Source organism: Euprymna scolopes, chromosome 21 (genome assembly GCF_053919585.1).
Source record: "Euprymna scolopes isolate OS-2025 chromosome 21, ASM5391958v1, whole genome shotgun sequence".
Taxonomy (NCBI): Eukaryota; Metazoa; Mollusca; class Cephalopoda; order Sepiida; family Sepiolidae; genus Euprymna; species Euprymna scolopes.
In genome coordinates this window covers 22,246,728-22,268,674 of record NC_136502.1, presented here as the reverse complement: position 1 = coordinate 22,268,674, position 21,947 = coordinate 22,246,728, and the positions used below count along the sequence as shown (strand labels likewise).

General features: G+C 27.2%; 1 protein-coding gene across 5 annotated transcripts in view; it reads right to left on the bottom strand.

Annotated features, from left to right (window-relative positions):
• The window catches only part of LOC145242050 (protocadherin alpha-8-like), a 286,561-nt gene that overhangs the window by 243,897 nt on the left and 20,717 nt on the right, over positions 1–21,947 (bottom strand). For 3 of the 5 annotated variants that reach the window (XM_080104946.1, XM_080104943.1, XM_080104947.1), the window contains exon 1: positions 13,001–13,358. The exons of 1 other annotated variant lie outside the window; for it this stretch is intronic. The gene's annotated coding sequence lies outside the window, so the exon portion shown is untranslated. Of the gene's footprint in view, positions 1–12,407; positions 13,359–21,947 lie in introns of those variants that run through there. One more of the 5 variants, XM_080104944.1, reaches the window with a different exon arrangement.

Here is a 21,947-nt window from a genome sequence, read left to right as displayed (position 1 = left end):
TAAGAGCAATTTACAACAGCGATTTACCCACCGCTTTCCTTTATTTTTAAATTTATTCCCCATTTTTTTCTTAAAAACATTCATACATTTTCTTCTACACTACCAACATAAATAAATAACCTCGAAAATATGTTTTTTAATTTACGTTACAAATAAATAATCAACGTGACAATAAAACATAATTGTTTTACTGTGTACGTTTTCAGCATCCCAATTGTTTTGTTTTTTTGCGTTTAAATTAAAAGTTATATCAAAATTTGAAAGTATTATGTTATCTGTTCAGTTAACATTTACCTATAAGTATGGCAAACCACTTACAATGGCTGTAAGTTTTTTTTTTTAAATAAACAATTATAAACAGAACGACTCATAGAAATCTATCTATATTCGTTTTTAATTTTAATATACTTTCATGGAAATGTTTCTGTTATGTTAAAAAAACTATTTTCTTTACTTCACAAGTGTCACGCTCATACATGAATTCCATAGCTAATATAACATACTGACCCAACGGGTCACGAGTAGTCTAATATGTGTGTATATATATATATATATATATATATATATATATATATATATATACATGAAACTCAAAGATGGCATAAATATCATAAAATACAATTCCAAACACTCTTCCGATGTTTTCGGATTTATGTAATCATGTTCATATCGTTATTTCTTTCTTTTAAAGTTAACGAGTTCTTATTATTCTGATGAGTCAGGGCGGAAAAGATTTAAAAAAATCGACATAATGATTTTATGAATGGTTTTGTGCTATGAAACAGGTGCTATCAAGAATTGAATATTTTACCATGCTGAAAGAAATAAACAGTAAGATGGACAATATCTTGGAATTTGGAATATAGACTTTTTGTTATTTATTTGTACATGCTTTGTAGTAACATCGAACTTCATAAATTAAAGGATTGATATAAGTAAAATGCTGAAATATAATTTGAATAAGCATATTTTTCCCTTATATATATATATATATATATATATATATATATATATATATATATATATATATATATATATATATATATAACTTAACATGTGGCTGTAGTGTAATTCCAGTCTTGTCCGTAGCTGAATATTTGATGCTTCACTAGGACTATCAAGTGTATTTTTTTTATTGTGACACCATCACTAAATGGGTTGCCTATTACGGCTTAAGAGAGGCCCATCTACCCTCGAGAGAAGGATAGACTGCAACAGTTTCCCAACCTGGTATTTTATCTTGCAGTACATACAGCGCCTCGCCTTCCGAAATGGTCACCCATCTGGTACTTGCCAGGCTCGATGTTGCTTAACTTCGATGATTTGGCGAGAACTGGGGTGTCAATGTGATTGTGCCGTACAATATATATATTAGTGTAATTTGAAGTATACGCAACTTAGACCAATTGCATCGGACATCCATAACAAAAATACAATAGTTTCATTTCGCAGCCATGTCGAAGCTCTAAGGAATAGATCAGACTACAGTATATGCAACAGTATATAGAAGTTAGAAGTAACTGTAAGAAAGAAATCGCGACAGCTAAGAGAGAATTTACTGAAACCACTAAAAAACACACTGAAGCACAAAAATTAGGAACCCGTGATTTCTGGAAAATCTACAACAGTGTAGTAAATAATGGGCAATCAACAATTCCCCCACTAACCAACAATCATGAGGTTGTTTGCTCAGCAACTGAGAAGGCTAACATGCTTGCCAGTCGGTTTGCCTCCAACTCTACACTGGACCCTGATAACCACTCCCTCCCTGACTTTCCTTTGCGGGCCGCCATGTTGAAGCACTAAAGAATAGCCGTGGATCAGAATTTCTCTTCACCTCTATTCGTCTGGCATAACCACGTTAATACACCAGTTCTCATTAGATCATCAGAGTTAAGCAAAATTGAGCTTGATCAGTATCAGATGGGTGACAAATTTGGGAATACCAGGCGCTGTATGTAGGAAGACCTCCACACCTCCCTGCAAGAGTTACAAAAATCTAACGCCATCATCTCCCCTAACAGCAATATACATGCAACTGGGGATCACTTGGGAACTTCATACTTCCATAAAACTTCCTCCTTTGGAGGAAGCAGGTTAATCCCACCTAGTGTTAGTACTGCAGTTTCATTTTTTTTATTGACATAAGAATCTCTTCGTAAGCACCGTGGCTCCAGTAGAAAACACTACAGAACTGAACGAACTGCAAATGAGAAGAGAGAGTCTATATGATGCAACACTATATCTTATTTGCTCTCTACTGCCGAACCAGCTTGAAAGAATATGATAATAATTCAAAGGACTGTATAAAAAACGTGGAAAACTTAAAAGACACCCAAAGAAGAACTTTATTTCGTTAATAACTTGGAAATTATAGAAATAAGAAAAAGGATAGAAATGATAGGATTTAAGTTTTGATACAGAAGTATAAAGAGATTCTAAGATGGAGTAGTGCTATTATAACGGGAGGTGTTGTTTGGAGCAGTCTTGCTTGTCTTGACAGACTACAAAATCAACTTCGCAATATCACAGGTGAAAATTTCGTCATATCCTTAGAGCCTCTTTCACACATAAGAGATATTGCTAGTCTTTTTTTTTTTTTTTTACAAAGGAAGCACTACTTATCAAGGCTTGAAGGCCACTCGAGGATAAGGGTTAATGGGTGCAAATTGGTAGTGTAGTAATCGTTAATGGTGTAAGTCGGGGACAACTTGAATATTTAAGGGGGCGGTTAAACAAGAACTTGTTTACATTGGATTTGAATGCTACAATGTTGTAATCGGCTAGGAAGCAGGGCAGTGGAACAGTGTTCCACAGGCGAGCAGTTCTACAAAAGAAGCCGTGTTTATGGAATCTGCGTTTAGATTTAGGCATATTTAGAGAGTGTGGAGGTGGAGGACTGTTGATACTGGTTGTAGCTCGCTGAGTAGTCATTCTCTACTTGTTATGTTCATGGTAGGTGCTCGACTGAGCTTCAAATCCCACTTCCCCTGTAACACATTCGCAGCAAGAACACGTCTAGCTTCAACCACAGAAAAGCAAACTTTCTTTCGTCTCTCTACAGAACTTCCATGGACAAAGTTTATTTTCTAGAACATTCCACATCTGCGAAACAAAATAAAACTAGTCTGCTTCCAAACTAACTACAGCATGTTCGTCGTCACGTCTAATCATTGGAATCGATACGTGGACATTAGTGCATGCAGACAAAATTATGAGACAATTTGAATGGTGGCATTTAATTCCTTGACAGAAATGATTGAAGCGCATTTGAATTTTGTTTCTGTAACAGCTAAACGATGTCGCAAAAACTTTCTTTTAATCACATATACACAGTTTGTCTGTCCGTTTCAATTTTTTTTAGGAAACTACTGTATATATATATATATATATATATATATATATTACATTTCGACTAAAATTGACCGCATTTTCTTAATTCTCTAAATAGGACTTAACTATATATATATATATATATATATATATATATATATATATATATATATATATATATATATATATAGTTAAGTCCTATTTAGAGAATTCTCTAAATAGGACTTAACTATATATATATATATATATATATATATATATATATATATATATATATATATATATAGTTAAGTCCTATTTAGAGAATTAAGAAAATGCGGTCAACTTTAGTCGAAATGTAATATCCTGATTTCATGTCATTGAATACTTTCCGACGATTTACTATGTATGCTTGATTATTTGGTATTCATAGGCATTTAATTTCTTGTGTTAATTGCCGTTGGCCTTGAGATAGAATGCCAGTGATTTTGTGACTGGGCTCTAATCTCCCGACCAGCAGTAATTATCACTTCCCACCCATGCATAAGCATTACACTCTAATGTCTGTAGGTATAAAAATAAATGTTAATATCTATTCAAAAAATATTATATATGTATGTATATATATATATATATATATATATATATATATATATATATATATATATATATATAATCATAAAACTCAAATGAACTTGTAACGGGTGTTGTAACCACACATCCGGTTTATGACTTCCAGTTGTGCATGCGTACATAAACATACACTTATAACAGCGTAAACAAATAAACACAAATCACTACTTTTGCAAAATTTGACCTGTGCACTGAAATATTAACGTTATTATTTAGAAATTATTATTTAACCTGAGAAGGGTGGGGATGTTTTGCAACTAATCTGTATTAAAACTATACTGTCGCAATTTTCTTACAAATAAATTAACTTTGGCCGTTGATAACCATAAAAACAATTTACAATGGCGATTTCCTCACCGCCTTCCTTTTTTAAAAAACTTATTCTCCATTTTTTAATACACTTTTCTTAAAAAATATTCATATATTATCTTCTACACTACCAACGTAAATAAATAGCCCCGAAAATATGTTTTTTTTAATTTGTGTAACAAATAAATAATCAACGTGACAATAAAACATATTGTTTTACTGTGTACGTTTTCAGCGTCCCAATTTTTTCTTTTTCGCGTTTAAATTAAAAGATATATCAAAATTTGAATTTAACTTTAAGTATTATGGTATCTGTTCAGTGCACATTTACCTATAGGTATGGCAAATCACTTATAATTCAATGGCTGTAAGTTTTTTTCTTTTTAAAAAATAAGCAATTATAAACAGAACGACTCATAGAAATCTATCTATATTCGTTTTTCATTTTAATATACTTCCATAGAAATGTTTCTGTTATGTCAGAAAAAAACTATTTTCTTTACGTCACAAGTGTCATGCTCATACATTAATTCCATAGTAAATCGTAAAATACATATATTTTAATTCATGCAGATTTTATATTTATTATACTTATTATTACAGAACCAATTTTCTATTGAATATTATATTGTACCTAATATATAGTACTGATTTCAAAAGTTAAAAAAAACGACTTGGGTGCCATCAGCTAGAATCGAAACAAAAGCATTTAGCGCTCCAGATGCGTTCGCCACCGTTTGAGCTAACCCGACAAGTAGATAATAAAGCTTTAAAATTAAACCAGTTTTAGCTATTCATCCATCCGAACAAAGATTTTACTCGTTAGAAACCACCCTTGGTGTATGACTGCTATTTCTTGTTAATTTTAGTGTTATATGACCAGTAGTTTAAGAGTTTATCACACAGGCAGGCACACATACTTACCATCTACTATTTTATTTATATAGATTAAATAAATTCAATATATTATAGTTTTTTCTTAAATACACATTGTTGAAGTAGTCTATTATAAACAATAGGAAATATCACCGACAGTATTAATACTATTTACCCATAGTTGGAGAGACAAATCTTAAATTTTGTTTTTACTATTAAAAAGAAAATAAATTGAGTTTTGCAAACTCTTTTTTCTTGAGTCAATCAATCTAACCCAAACTCATTGAGTGACCCAACAGATGTTTTTTTTTTTTAATTTTTTTTTTTTTTGGATGAGACATTATTCGCATACTTTAAGCATGGACTCATTCATATTTTGCTGTAACTGATATGTTACGTACGTATTTACTCACTTAATCCATCGCTGGTGAGAGGAGACAGGATTAGACATGAGTGCACTTTAGTGTATGGAGAGGGGTGGGGGAGGTCCATCTCCCCTAGGTGCGTGCACAGTATAAGGTCACAAAAATAGTCTGGATCGAACATATCAACATTTTCTGATAATAGCGCCTCAGGAGATCGAAAATAAACCACAACCACCACCATTCACGAAGAAAGAGGTAATGCCTGGGACGATAGCCTTCTGAGACCGAGAAGCCCGAAGGCTTAAGTTTAGTGGTATACGTATTTGTATGTGCGCGTGCGCGTGTGTGCGAGTCTGTCCGTGTATTTGTGCGCGTGTGTCCTTGTGTTTCCGCCGAGAGGAGGAGCACGTGTGGATCTCCCAATTCGGTGATTTTAATTCCTTCCTTCTTGAATTTCTTCTCTCCTTTCCTCTCATTGAAGGAAGCACATCTTGCGCGCTTAGAAACCACAGCAGATACGAGAGGACCAATATTTAGATTATAAGAAAAATAGAATGGCAGCCGTTGGTGTTTATTGCTTATTCACTATCACCGTAAAATGTTTTGTTTTTGTTTGTTTGTTTGTTTTGTTTACTTGCCTCCCCACGAGGGCAGAGTTAAACATGGGGTTGGTTTTTTAATGTGGGGGGAAAACCAGCTCCCCAAAAAGGAGCACTCTGGTCAGTAACAAAAATAAAATAAAATGTAACCTCCAACCTTCAGGAGAATATCACTTGTACAATTGATTTTTTTCTCTAGTAACTGCGCCACGGGTTCAATCCTCAGTATGGGGGATCGAAAAATACATTTGCAAATTACATAGGACCTCTATCCAGTCATGGCTGACAGAACAAGAATACGCTACCCCCGTGAAGTAAATAAAGGGTTCCGCTCAAAATTCCGTCCAAATTCCCGAGTTCGACAGAAACATTCCTGAGTTCGACAAGATACACCTGAAGAAGGTCGAAGATTATATCGACCGAAACGTTGTGAAAATCACACTCAAGATGAGAACAGTAGTCCGACGAATAATAATACAACCATGTATTTTATATTTGCATTTTTATTTATTTATTTATTTATTTATTTTTCGTTAGGCAAATCATACCGGCTAAGGGGGGGGGGGTATTTCATCGAATTCTTCCGGCAACACGAGTTCCAAGGCAGCATGTGTTTACTTCTCGTATCAACAAATACCAATGTCCGTGTGTGCGAGCGCGTGTGTGTTCATTTGTCTGTTTGTTCGTAAGACGTTTGTGTGACAAAAGAGTCTTAAAACGGCATGCATATGACATCGGTTGGGATGATCATCTCGGTGATGATCACTGTCTTATTAATATCAATCTCACTTGATAGCTATAAATATCTTTAGCGTTTGTTTCCCCTAACCAACAGCCGGCTAACCTCACGAAGGTGACACCACCGGCAACTAAAATGAAATGGACTACGAAAAAAAAAAAAAAAAAAAAAAATGAATAAATAATAAAACTTAATTACAACAAAAAACAGCTACATTCTTTATTCTAAACGGATGACAATTCCAATTTTTAGAATACACACACACAAAAAATAGATTCACTGATCGATATAATAATTAAGTGATTGATTTTGTGCTATTAAACATATACTGTTTAAAGGAATAAATTGTAACACGGTTAAAATCCTGAAATGTGGAATATAGACTTTGTCATTCATTCATTCATTCATTTATATATATATATATATATATATATATATATATATATATATATATATATATATATATATATATATATAATGCATATATGTAAAGCTCTACTTTATTCTGAGCAATTTTGAGAGAATATTGTTTTTAACTTTATTTTATCAATATTTTTGGACTCGTTTTATATATATATATATATATATATATATATATATATATATATATATATATATATATATATATATACGTTTTATTTTTTATTACCGTATCTTTCTGTTAAGTTACATTATTGTTTCAGCTACCCGGCCGTTTTTTTTTTGCCGTCTGTAGCTTCCTCTGACTTTTCTGTAAAAATCTGAGGAAGCTACAGACGGTCAAAAACAAACGGCCGGGTAGCTGAAACAATAATGTAATTAACAGAAAGATACGGTAATAAAAAATAAAACGCATATTTGCTCTACAGCAGTATTGAGCGCTTCAGTTTTCATTAATTACCATTTTCACTAAACTATATATATATATATATATATATATATATATATATATATATATATATATTTATATATCATATATATGAAAACTTTATCAATGCATATTTTAAAACTAAAAACGGTAACTCAAATGTTAGGATTAATTCTTATATTTTTTCAATATTTCGAGAAAAAATCTCTTGATGAAGTTTGTTTTTATACTTTAAATGCTTTGCAAGTGTTGTACTTAGATCTTTTAAAAACCAAAAAAGACAGATGAAGTTTTATAAAATGCAGGCTTGATGCAACGCGTTCTATTTATTATCTAGTAATAAAGACACTCAGAAAAGAACGAGATGAAGAAAACTCACAGTTTCTACATTTTTTTGAAAAGTGTTAATTAGAAAATAATAACAGCTGTCACTCAGTCTCTACGGAACACCACCTGTTGTTGTCAGTTAACGACCACTGATAATGATTCGTATGGGAACTCCTAATGATTAAAAAATAATATATCTTAATAAAATAACGTGTGTGTGCGTGTGTGCGCGTGCGCGCGTGTGTGTGTGTGCGCGCGCGTGTGTCGGTTTAACCCAAGTAATAAGACATAGACTTAAAATTAGACGCATTAAAATAGATATCATTCTGAGTTCCTGTAGTTGAATACTCTTTCTGGTTGTTTACTGTGAATTCCCGGCGACATGGTACTTACTTCCTTTTCATTCTTGTGTTAATTATCGGTGGCCTGAAGAAAAAATGCTAGCTTGTGAAGTCAAGGGTAACTTTGTGTGACTGGGTGTGAATGTCTCGACCAGCAGTAATTATCACTTCCTACACTGATGATTACATAAGCACGAAATATTAGAGTCTAAGTAAAAAAAATAATCGTTAATATTTATTTTTTTTTTAAGTCATTATAGTTGTAAAGCCCTGTTAAGAAATTAAAGTTGAGCTCTCTTTAGGGAATTGATCAAAAAGCGGTCAACTTTAGCATAAATGCATTATTCTGACTTTCTGTCATTGAATACTCTCTGCCTGTTTATTGTGAATGCCTGTTGACATGGCGTTCATAAGTACTTAATTTTCTTCAATGTTGTGTTAATTGCTAGGGCCCTAGAGGAAAGATGCTAACCTTCGAAACCAAGGGTGACTTTATGTGACGAGGTTCGAATCTCTCATTAACAGCAATTATCACTTCGTAAGCAGATAATTGCATGAGTATGAAACACTGTTTGTAAGTATCAAAATAATTGCAAATATTTATTTGACAATATATATATATATATATATATATATATATATATATATATATATATATATATATATATATATATATATATATATACATACTCGATGAATTAGCACTGGAGACCCGGAAACTAGCTCGCTGAGTTGTGAAAAAGGAAAATCAAATACGTATCGATAATGATTTGCTCTCTCTTTATATATATATATATATATATATATATATATATATATATATATATATATATATATATATATATATATATACGAGAGTTAGTATAACGAGTCTAAATTAGAAGTTTTGTTTTATCTCTTTAAATCTCACTGACTTTATAAACCCACTTTTTACCAACCAATCCAATCCGAACTCAGTGGATGACTCAACGTGTCACGTTTTTCTCTTTGTAACCATTACTATTTATAATGTAACAAATGAATGCTGAAAACATGTCCCCATGTTATTTTGTTGATTTTTATGACGTTATTATTACGCCGTTACATCGTTACTCATATGAAGTTCAGAGAGAAATTGTTTTGTTCGTTTGTACGCGTGTCTGGTTAAAATACGTAGGCAAGAGTCGTCAGACAACAAAATAAAACAACAAATTATATATATTAATCGAACATCTTAAGATTGATCATTTGTTGTATATTACCAATGTTAGTTTGAATGTGTGTGTGTGTGTGTGTGTGTGTGTGTGTGTGTGTGTGTGTGTGTGTGTGTGTGTGGCCAGCCGTGCACGTGCAGTTTTCGAATCTCGGTGTAAATAATAATAATGTTACATCTAGCCACACTGATGAGTAAACAGCTGTATTTGGATGAGTTTAGTGTACACCCCATTATATATATATATATATATATATATATATATATATATATATATATATATATATATATATATATGCAGTGATTGCAGGTGATTGAATGACTTACTGACTAAATAGTTTCCAAACGAATGATAAAAAATGTTTTTTGTATAGTTTTAAAGGTTAAAAAGTTCCAAGACTATATATATATATATATATATATATATATAGAGAGAGAGAGAGAGAGAGAGGGAGAGAGAGAGAGAGAGAAAGAGAGAGAGCAGGCTACACTGATGATTTGTAAGCAACGAAACAGCTGTATTTATATGCATAATATATAATGGAGTGTATACTAAGCTCATCCAAATACAGCTGTTTCGTTGCTTGCAACTCATCAGTGTGGCTTGATGTAACAGCAAAAACATTAATACATTGATTTGTTTACATCGAGGTGTCTGCATTATGGGCACCTGTATGGCGTATATATATATATATATATATATATATATATATATATATATATATATATATATATATATATATATATATTTGTCTTTACATAAGCAGTAGTTTGTTGCTACACAGTGATGAGCATGTTTCGGTCTACCAGTATTTACCAACTAGAGACCTCATCAGGCAACAACCCTTATTTCCGAAAACGGAGTTCAAAAATATATATATATATTGATTAGTTAAAACAGAGACCTGACGAGACACGGAAATATTGAAACCGTTGATCGATCCGCGTAGAATCCTTAAAATGTAAGTGTATGTGTATGTGGGTATATATATATATATATATATATATATATATATATATATATATATATATATATATATATATATATGCCATACAGGTGCCCATAATGCAGACACCTCGATGTAAACAAATCAATGTATTAATGTTTTTGTTCGCAAAGCATCAGAAATTTATGTAGTTATTGATAGTTATTGAATAAATTATTTTATAAGATTAGCGACTACGGCAAAGTGCAGGAGAATACAACGGCAGAAACGTTGTAAATGTATTTAACGATGTGAGATGTACGTACGCGCGCGTGTCTTTCAGTCTCTTTGATCCGGCGCACATCTTTCCCCACCTCTCAAACCGAACAATGCAATCGACCACTGGTCATTGGCTATCTCACCGTCTTTCTTCTTGTCTACCGGAATGCCGGCTTACATTGATGGTGAGAGTGGGTATTCAAGGTAAAAACATTTTTAAAACATATTTTTGACCTCCTCCCCTCCCGCACACAAGCACAAAATGACTGAAAATCAGTAGTTCATCTTTCAGGGATGCATCCCTTGCCCCCATCTGCCACTGGTTTACTTTTCTTATTTTTGCGAGTATGAAATAGGTAATCCTTTAGTTACTCTAATATATATATATATCCCCGAAACAGAGTTTCATGGTAAACAACTGATGATCCCTTCAAAAATTAATTATTACTGGTAGTGAATTCGAGGGAGCAAGTTGGTGCAGTGATTGCAGGTGATTGAATGACTTACTGAATAAATAGTTTTCTAACGAATGATAAAAAATATGTTTTTTGTATAGTTTTAAAGGTTAAAAAGTTTCAAGACTATATTTATATATATATATATATATATATATATATATATATATATATATATATATATATATATAAACATTTACAGTTTTTATATTTAAATTTCATTCAGAAAAATATAATTTTTCAAAACAAAAATTAATTATTTGGACAAAGAATACAATATTCAAAGTAATTTCCTTAATCCATGGATAAAATTTAAATAAAAAAAAAATGTAAATTTGAATTTGCTCTATCTAGTATATTGAGCAATTTTATTTGGTTGGGATTGTCTTCTTATATAAAAATATTACCTCCAAAAAATATTTTGTCAGACTTGAAACCACAAGATTCATTAATCTATGATCTTCTTCGTCTCATTCTTCTGATACACACACACACACACACACACACACACACACACACACACACACACACACACACACACACACACATACATACAAGCAAAGTTACACACAGAATCAGTTTATAGTGTAAAATGTAGTCCCCACCACCACCACCACCACCACCACCAAAAGGGCGCACTCTAGATGGGTGTAAAATTTTCCTTAATCGAACTAGTATACAATGTCCAGTAGGAGTGCTTCGGACAGCTGACAATAACCCCTCTTTTAAAAGTAGGAAATAATGCCTGGGAGAAGGCTTCATAAAACCGACCATAACTAAACTGAAATCATGAGGCCTTTGACAATTCGTATTTATCTCCCTCCCACCACGGAAAGATGTGACGGAAGGTTGGGGTTGCATTCTGGTCCACAAAAGAATGCCTGAGCAGCATCATTGACATTTCTCGGTAGGGTGCCTCAGGCGATTAGTCATAAAATAATTGTCGAAGAGAGAAGTTAATACTTGGGTGGTAAACCTCCTAGGACTGCATATTCAAACAAAAGACTCCAGCACTTGAGCGAGCTTTCACTGAGTATAAGAATGTGCCAATGTATTACTATGAGTGCCAGGTAACTGGATTAAAAAAAGATAGAATTAAAATGATATTTTTACTTCTACCCCGTCCTCATTGCTTTATATTTCTTATTTGAAACAAAACAAAAAGAAAAAGAAAACAAAACGGACAATGGTGAAAGGGGCAACTTACCTTTCTGGGGTGAGAGGGGTGGTGGGTACACCTCTCGCGCGCGTCGTCTGCTTATTTTTTAGTGAGATGAGATTGAAATACCTATATCCCTTTGGTTTTGTTGTATAGAGTTTTCATCCTGTTTTCCTTTTTTCTTTTCTTTTTTTTTTTGACATTTATATTTTCTTTTTTCTTTCTTTTTTGACATTTATATTTTCTTTTTTCTTTTTGTAATACTTTTTTTTTTTTTTTAAATAATTAAAGAAACAACAAAATCTCACCTTTTCACTCCGCCTCAAATAAACAAACAAATAAAATGACAAACTGATGGTTTATTCAACCATCATCGCGTATTCTAATAACTTCACACGTGTTTTGTGTTTCTTCTTTACATTTTGGAAATAAATTCTTTTTCATTATTCATTTTTACTTTGTTCATTTTTTTTAATCTTATAAAGATTTTTAATACTCCTTCTCACAATGTTTTTCAAAAATAAAAATAAAAAAAATAATTTGTTCCCTCTTTCTTAAAAACAAAAGAACCCCCCCCCAAAAAAAAAGAAGCAAAAAAAAAAAACCCAAACAAAAGAAAAATGGTCAATGTCTAAACTCACCTTTCCGGTTTTAGTTTCCACGGCACCGGTTTACTTTTGGGGGGCAAGTTCGAAATATGTACACCCCTTTTTTGGTATATAGATTTTTTTTTTTTAATCCCTGTTACTGAGACAACAGCGACCATCACATGTGCAGCACACTTCTGCTCAGCACAAGCGAAGAAAGAGAACTGCAGTCCTACCGAGTGTGCTGTATGCGTAATTGCTGCCTCTATCAACGACTGGCTGATGTACTTCACATGGGATGGAAATAACAGAAAAAAAAAACTCCCACAATTCACTGAGTCGGAAAATGTGTTTTATAGTTTGCCGCCTTTACCTTCCAGACTCTTCGAAAACTCTCAGCCTCTGTATTTTTCTCACACACACACACACACACACACACACACACACACACACACACACACACACACACACACACACACACACACACACACACACCCGCGCGCGCACGCACGCACGCGCTCTCTCCCTCTCTTTCTCTCCCTCACTCCTTCTCTCATTCTCTCCCTCTCTCTCTCTCTACACACACACACACACACACACACACACACACACACACACACACACACACACACACACACATATATATAGATAGATATAGATAGGTATATATATAGATATGGACACGCACAGATTTAAACGCCCTGTTTATCTCTCTCTCTCTCTAGTATATATATATATATATATATATATATATATATATATATATATATATATATATATATATATATGAACATGTGCATAAAAAATGCATTTTTGCACATGCAAATATAGTTACACACGATAACAGATACACATACACAAAGAGCAATGTAAGTAAACACACATCCATGCAAACGCACAAATATAGAAGGGTTTCCGATAAAACTGTAGTAAAGTGTTAAAATAAGTCATTTTTTATTTATTATTGTTATAAAGCTCTACCTCAAAGGAATATTGAGCACTTTGTGAGTACAAGTTATTCTCTCTTAATTTGGCACGATTTAAATACAAGGAAGTGGATTTTTGCATGCTATTGACGTGTGTGTATGTGTGAATGCATGTATGTGTGAATATGTGTAGGTGTGAATTTGTGCATGTGTGTATGTGTGAATATGTGTATGTGTGAATATGTTAATTTGTGTAGGTGTGTATATGTGCATTGTGTATGTGCGTATATGTGAATTGTATATGTGCGTATATGTGAATGTGTGCATGTGTGCATATGTGAATGTGTATTTGTGTATATGTGAATGTGTGTATGTGTGTATATGTGAATGTGTGTATGTGTGTATATGTGAATGTGTATGTGTCAATATGTGAATGAGTGTATGTGTGTATATGTGAATGTGTGTATGCGTGCATGTGTGAATGTGTGTACGTGTGAATGTATGCACGTGTGCATATGTGAATGTGTGCATACGTGAATGTGTATATTATGTGAATGTGTGTATATGTTAATGTGTGTATGTGTATATGTGAATGTGTGTATGTGTGAATGTGTGTATATGTGAATGTGTGCATATGTGAATGTGTGTATATTTGAATGTGTGTATATTTGAATGTGTGAATATGTGAATGTATGTATATGTGAATGTGTGAATATGTGAATGTATGATGTGGGTGAATGTATGATGTGTGAATATGTGAATGTGTGTATGTGTGAATGTGTGCATTTGTGAATCTGTGTATATGTGAATGTGTGTATATTTGAATGTATGAATATGTGAATGTGTGAATACGTGAATGTATGTATATGTGAATGTGTGTATGTGTGAATGTATGATGTGTGAATATGTGAATGTATGTATATGTGAATGTGTGTATGTGTGAATGTATGATGTGTGAATATGTGAATGTGTGAATATGTGAGTGTATGTATATGTGTGACTGTGTTGTATATGTTTATGCATTCTCACTCAAAGTATAAATTTTTCTCAAATTTAACGTTGGAGAATATATAAAGAATATATATGATAATATATAATGAATACTAGCAGTTCAACCCGGCTTTGCTCGGGCCTTATCTACTGTTCATAACTTGCCCTACATGTGAATATACTTTACATAAGACTCTATATATAAATGTTTAGGTCAGAAGTTGTCTGAGTAATTCTTTTGACCCCAGTTTTGACCCCTTAACATTTATCATTTTCGCCTCAAATCAAAATAAAAAGTTACACTCATGTTCAAGTTACTTAAATCTAAAATTTCAAGTCTTTAGACCCAAAATTGTCAGAGAAATTTGGAAGAATTTTCAAAGGTCAACTTTTTTCAACTTTGACATTTTGGTAGCCAAATTTTCGCCCCAAAACTGATTAAAATGCTTGCCGCATGTCTGAATACCTGTTATGTATAAACAGTTGCATAGCATCAGTTTTTGCCACCCGGGGCGATCGTAACCCCCCCCCCCCTCGCTGGCATACAATAACCTGTCGGCCCGGCATATAGCTATTTGTTTTGCTCCCCCTCGCTGGCATATAATTACATGTTTTGCCCCACCCCTGTATTCCGCTGCCATATGATTATCTCTTTTGTCGCCCTCCCACACTGCTGGCATATGACAATCTGTTAAAATCTCCAAAATTCCAAAAAGCCCTCAAAATGTTTATTTTCATTGAACGAATGTTTACACAATTCCCTTCAAATTAATGTTTACACAATTTCCTTTTTTTTTTAATTTTCAATTAATTCAACAATTTCTTTTCAATAATTTGAATAATAATAAGTATATAAACATTAAGTCACTGCGGGGAGACATGTAAATCTTTCTCCCAGTGCACTGCAATGGGTCCCCAACTAAAGCGGGCAATAAATTGATTTGATTAAGAAATGATCGATTTCATCGATTCTGATGGAAGAAAGAAACATTCGTTGATCATCAATCAATCCCGAACAACGTCAGATCTTCCTGCTAGTATCTTGTATGTAATGTTATTAAATAAAAGACAAGAAATAAAAGTTGCACATAACTTTATTATATCATCAGATCATTAAGAAAGGAGATGATAAAATAGAGGGTAAAAACGCTTTAGGCCATGGTCTTTCGAAATTAAATGCTTCGCATCAAAAAAGGAGAATGGCCAGCATTATAGAATAAAATAAAATGTGAATAAAAAATGGCTCAAAGACAATTAGATAAAAAATGAAGGGTACATATATAAACGACAAATTTTAAAATATATAAAAACATGAGAATAAACACTGACATATATCTAAAAGAAGAACGTGATCGTATGTGAATAGAAAGATGAAACAATAAAAAAAAACAAAAGTATATAAGTAAACAATAAAAGTATATAAGTAAATAATAAAAGTATATAAATAAATATTAAAAGTATATAAGTAAATATTAAAAGTATATAAATAAATATTAAAAGTATATAAGTAAATAATAAAAGTATATAAATAAAAACGAAAAGTATACTAGTAAATAATAACAGTATATAAATCAATATTAAAAGTATATAAGTAAACAATAAAATTATATAAATAAATATTAACAGTATATAAGTAAATAATAAAAGTATATAAGTAAACAATAAAAGTATATGAGTAAATATTAAAAGTATATAAGTAAATATTAAAAGTATATAAGTAAATACGAAAAGTATATAAATAAATAATAAAAGTATATAAGTAAACAATAAAAGTATATAAGTCAATAATAAAAGTATATAAGTAAATAATAAAGTATATAACTAAATAATAAAAGTATATACGTAAACAATAAAAGTATATAAATAAATAATAAAAGTATATAAATAAATAATAAAAGTATATAAGTAAATATTAAAAGTATATAAGTAAATAATAAAAGTATATAAGTAAATATTAAAAGAATATAAGTAAACAATAAAAGTATATAAATAAATAATAAAAGTATATAAGTAAATACGAAAAGTATATAAGTAAATAATAAAAGTATATAAGTAAATAATAAAAGTATACAAGTAAATATTAAAAGTATATAAGTAAATAATAAAAGTATATAAGTAAATATTAAAAGTATATAAGTAAATATTAAAAATATATAAGTAAATAATAAATGTATATGAGTAAAAAATAAAAGTATATAAATAAATAATAAAAGTATATAAGTAAGTAACAAAAGTATATAAGCAAATATTAAAAGTATATAAGTACGTAACAAATATATATAATTAAACAATAAAAGTATGAAAGTAAATAACAAATGTATATAAGGAAATAACAAAAGTATATAAGTAAATATTAAAATTATATAAGTAAATATTAAAAGTATATAAGTAAATACTAAAAGTATATAATTAAATACTAAAGTATATAAGTAAATAATAAAAGTATATAAGTAAATAATAAAAGTATATAAGTAAATAATAAAAGTATATAAGTAAATAAAAAAGTATATAAGTAAATAATAAAAGTATATAAGTAAATAATAAAAGCATATAAATAAATAGTAAAAGTATATAAGTAAATAATAAAAGTATATAAGTACATATTAAATGTATATAAGTTAATAAAAAAAGTATATAAGTAAATATTAAAAGTATATAAGTAAATAATAAAAGTATATAAGTAAATATTAAAAGTATATAAGTAAATATTAAAAGTTTATAAGTTAATAATAAAAGTATATAAATAAATATTAAAAGTATATAAGTAAATACGAAAAGTATATAAGTAAATATTAAAAGTATATAAGTAAATAATAAAAGTATATATGTAAATATTAAAAGTATATAAGTAAATATTAAAAGTATATAAGTACATGTTATAAGTATATATGTAAATATTAAAAGTATATAAGGAAATATTAACAGTATATAAGTAAACAATAAAAGTTTATCAGTAAATAATAAACGTATATAAGTAAATAATAAACGTATATAAGTAAATAATAAAAGTATATAAGTAAATAATAAAAGTATATATGTAAATATTAAAAGTATATAAGTAAATATTAACAGTATATAAGTAAACAATAAAAGTATATCAGTAAATAATAAAAGTATATCTGTAAATAATAAATGTATATAAGTAAATAATAAAAGTATATAAGTAAATAATAAAAGTATATAAGTAAATAATAAAAGTATATAAATATATAATAAAAGTATATAAGTAAATAACAAAAGTATATTAGCAAATGTTAAAAGCATATGAGTACATATTAAAATTATATAAGTAAATAATAAAAGTATATAAGTAAATAATAAAAGTATATAAGTAAATATTAAAGGTATACAAGTAAATATTAAAATTATATAAGTTAATAACAAAAGGATATAAGTACATATTAAAAGTATATAAGTGAATAATAAAAGTATATAAGTAAAAAATAAAAGTACATAAGTAAATATTAAAAGTATATAAGTAAATATTACAAGTATATGAGTAAATATCAAAAGTATGTAAGTAAATAATAAAAGTATATAAGTAAATAATAAAAGTATATAAGTAAATAATAAAAGAATATAAGTAAATATTAAAAGTATATAAGTACATAACAAAAGTATATAAGTAAATAATAAAATTATATCAGTAAATACGAAAAGTATATAACTAAATATTAAGAGTATATAAGTAATTAATAAAAGTATAAAAGTAAAAAATAACAGTATATAAGTAAATAATAAAAGTATATAAGTAAATAATAAAAGTATATAAGTAAATATTAAAAGTATATAAGTAAATATTAAAAGTTTATAAGTAAATATTAAATGTATATAAGTAAATATTAAAAGTATACAGTAAATATTAAATGTATATAAGTACATATTATAAGCATATAAGTAAATATTAAAAGTATATAAGTAAATAATAAAACTATATAAGTAAATAATAAAAGTATATAAGTAAATATTAAAAGTATATAAGTACATGTTGTAAGTATATAAGTAAATAATAAAAGTATATAAGTACATAATAAAAGTATATAAGTTAATATTAAAAGCATATAAGTAAATAATAAAAGTATATAAGTAAATATTAAAAGTATATAAGTAAATATTAAAAGTATATAAGTACATATTATAAGTATATAAGTAAAAATTAAAAGTATATAAGTAAATAATAAAAGTATATAAGTAAATAATAAAAGTATATAAGTAAATAATAAAAGTATATAAGTAAATAATAACAGTATATAAGTAAATAATAAAAGTATATCAGTAAATAATAACAGTATATAAGTACATATAAAAAGTATTTAAGTATATATTAAAAGTATGTAAGTAATTAATAAAAGTATATAAGTAAATAATAAAAGTACATATTAAAAGTATATAAGTAAATATTAAAAGTATATAAGTAAATATTAAAAGTATATAAGTAAATATTAAAAGTATATAAGTAAATAATAAAAGTATATAAGTAAATAATAAAAGTATATAAGTAAATATTAAAAGTATATAAGTAAATATTAAAAGTATATAAGTAAATAATAAAATATATAAGTAAATAATAAAAGTATATAAGTAAATATTAAAAGTATATAAGTAAATAATAAAAGTATATAAGTAAATAATAAAAGTATATAAGTAAATATTAAAAGTATATAAGTAAATAATAAAAGTATATAAGTAAATAATAAAAGTATATAAGTAAATAATAAAAGTATATAAGTAAATATTAAAAGTATATAAGTAAATAATAAAAGTATATAAGTAAATAATAAAAGTATATAAGTAAATAATAAAAGTATATAAGTAAATAATAAAAGTATATAAGTAAATAATAAAAGTATATAAGTAAATAATAAAGTATATAAGTAAATAATAAAAGTATATAAGTAAATATAAAAAGTATATAAGTAAATATTAAAAGTATATAAGTAAATAATAAAAGTATATAAATAAATAATAAAAGTATATAAGTAAATAATAAAAGTATATAAGTAAATATTAAAAGTATATAAGTAAATATTAAAAGTATATAAGTAAATAATAAAAGTATATAAGTAAATAATGAAAGTATATAAGAAAATAATAAAAGTATATAAGTAAATATTTAAAGTATATAAGTAAATAATAAAAGTATATAAGTAAATAATAAAAGTATATAAGTAAATATTAAAAGTATATAAGTAAATATTAAAAGTATATAAGTAAATATTAAAAGTATATAAGTAAATAATAAAAGTATATAAGTAAATAATGAAAGTATATAAGTAAATAATAAAAGTATATAAGTAAATAATAAAAGTATATAAGTAAATATTAAAAGTATATAAGTAAATAATAAAAGTATATAAGTAAATATTAAAAGTATATAAGTAAATAATAAAAGTATATAAGTAAATATTAAAAGTAAATAAGTAAATAATAAAAGTATATAAGTAAATAATAAAAGTATATAAGTAAATATAAAAAGTATATAAGTAAATATTAAAAGTATATAAGTAAATAATAAAAGTATATAAGTAAATAATAAAAGTATATGAGTAAATAATAAAAGTATATAAGTAAATATTAAAAGTATATAAGTAAATAATAAAAGTATATAAATAAATAAAAAAAGTATATAAGTCAATATTAAAAGTATATAAGTAAATAATAAAAGTATATAAGTAAATAATAAAAGTATATAAGTAAATAATAAAAGTATGTAACTAAATAATAACAGTATATAAGTACATATTAAAAGTATATAAGTAAATATTAAAAGTATATAAGTACATATTAAAAGTATATAAGTAAATATTAAAAGAATATAAGTAAATAATAAAAGTATATAAGTAAATAATAAAAGTATATAAGTAAATAATAAAAGTACATATTAAAAGTATATAAGTAAATATTAAAAGTATATAAGTAAATATTAAAAGTAAATAAGTAAATAATAAAAGTATATAAGTAAATAAGAAAAGTATATAAGTAAATAATAAAAGTACATAAGTACATATTAAAAGTATATAAGTAAATAATAAAAGTATATAAGTAAATAATAAAAGTATATAAGTAAATATTAAAAGTATATAAGTAAATAATAAAAGTATATAAGTGAATAATAAAAGTATATAAGTAAATATTAAAAGTCTATAAGTAAATAATAAAAGTATATAAGTTAATAACAAAAGGATATAAGTACATATTAAAAGTATATAAGTGAATAATAAAAGTATATAAGTAAAAAATAAAAGTACATAAGTAAATATTAAAAGTATATAAGTAAATATTACAAGTATATGAGTAAATAACAAAAGTATGTAAGTAAATAATAAAAGTATATAAGTAAATAATAAAAGTATATAAGTAAATAATAAAAGTATATAAGTAAATATTAAAAGTATATAAGTACATAACAAAAGTATATAAGTAAATAATAAAATTATATCAGTAAATACGAAAAGTATATAACTAAATATTAAGAGTATATAAGTAATTAATAAAAGTATAAAAGTAAATAATAAAAGTATATAAGTAAATAATAAAAGTATATAAGTAAATAATAAAAGTATATAAGTAAATATTAAAAGTATATAAGTAAATATTAAAAGTTTATAAGTAAATATTAAATGTATATAAGTAAATATTAAAAGTATACAGTAAATATTAAATGTATATAAGTACATATTATAAGCATATAAGTAAATATTAAAAGTATATAAGTAAATAATAAAACTATATAAGTAAATAATAAAAGTATATAAGTAAATATTAAAAGTATATAAGTAAATATTAAAAGTATATAAGTACATGTTATAAGTATATAAGTAAATAATAAAAGTATATAAGTACATAATAAAAGTATATAAGTTAATATTAAAAGCATATAAGTAAATAATAAAAGTATATAAGTAAATATTAAAAGTATATAAGTAAATATTAAAAGTATATAAGTACATATTATAAGTATATAAGTAAAAATTAAAAGTATATAAGTAAATAATAAAAGTATATAAGTAAATAATAAAAGTATATAAGTAAATAATAAAAGTATATAAGTAAATAATAACAGTATATAAGTAAATAATAAAAGT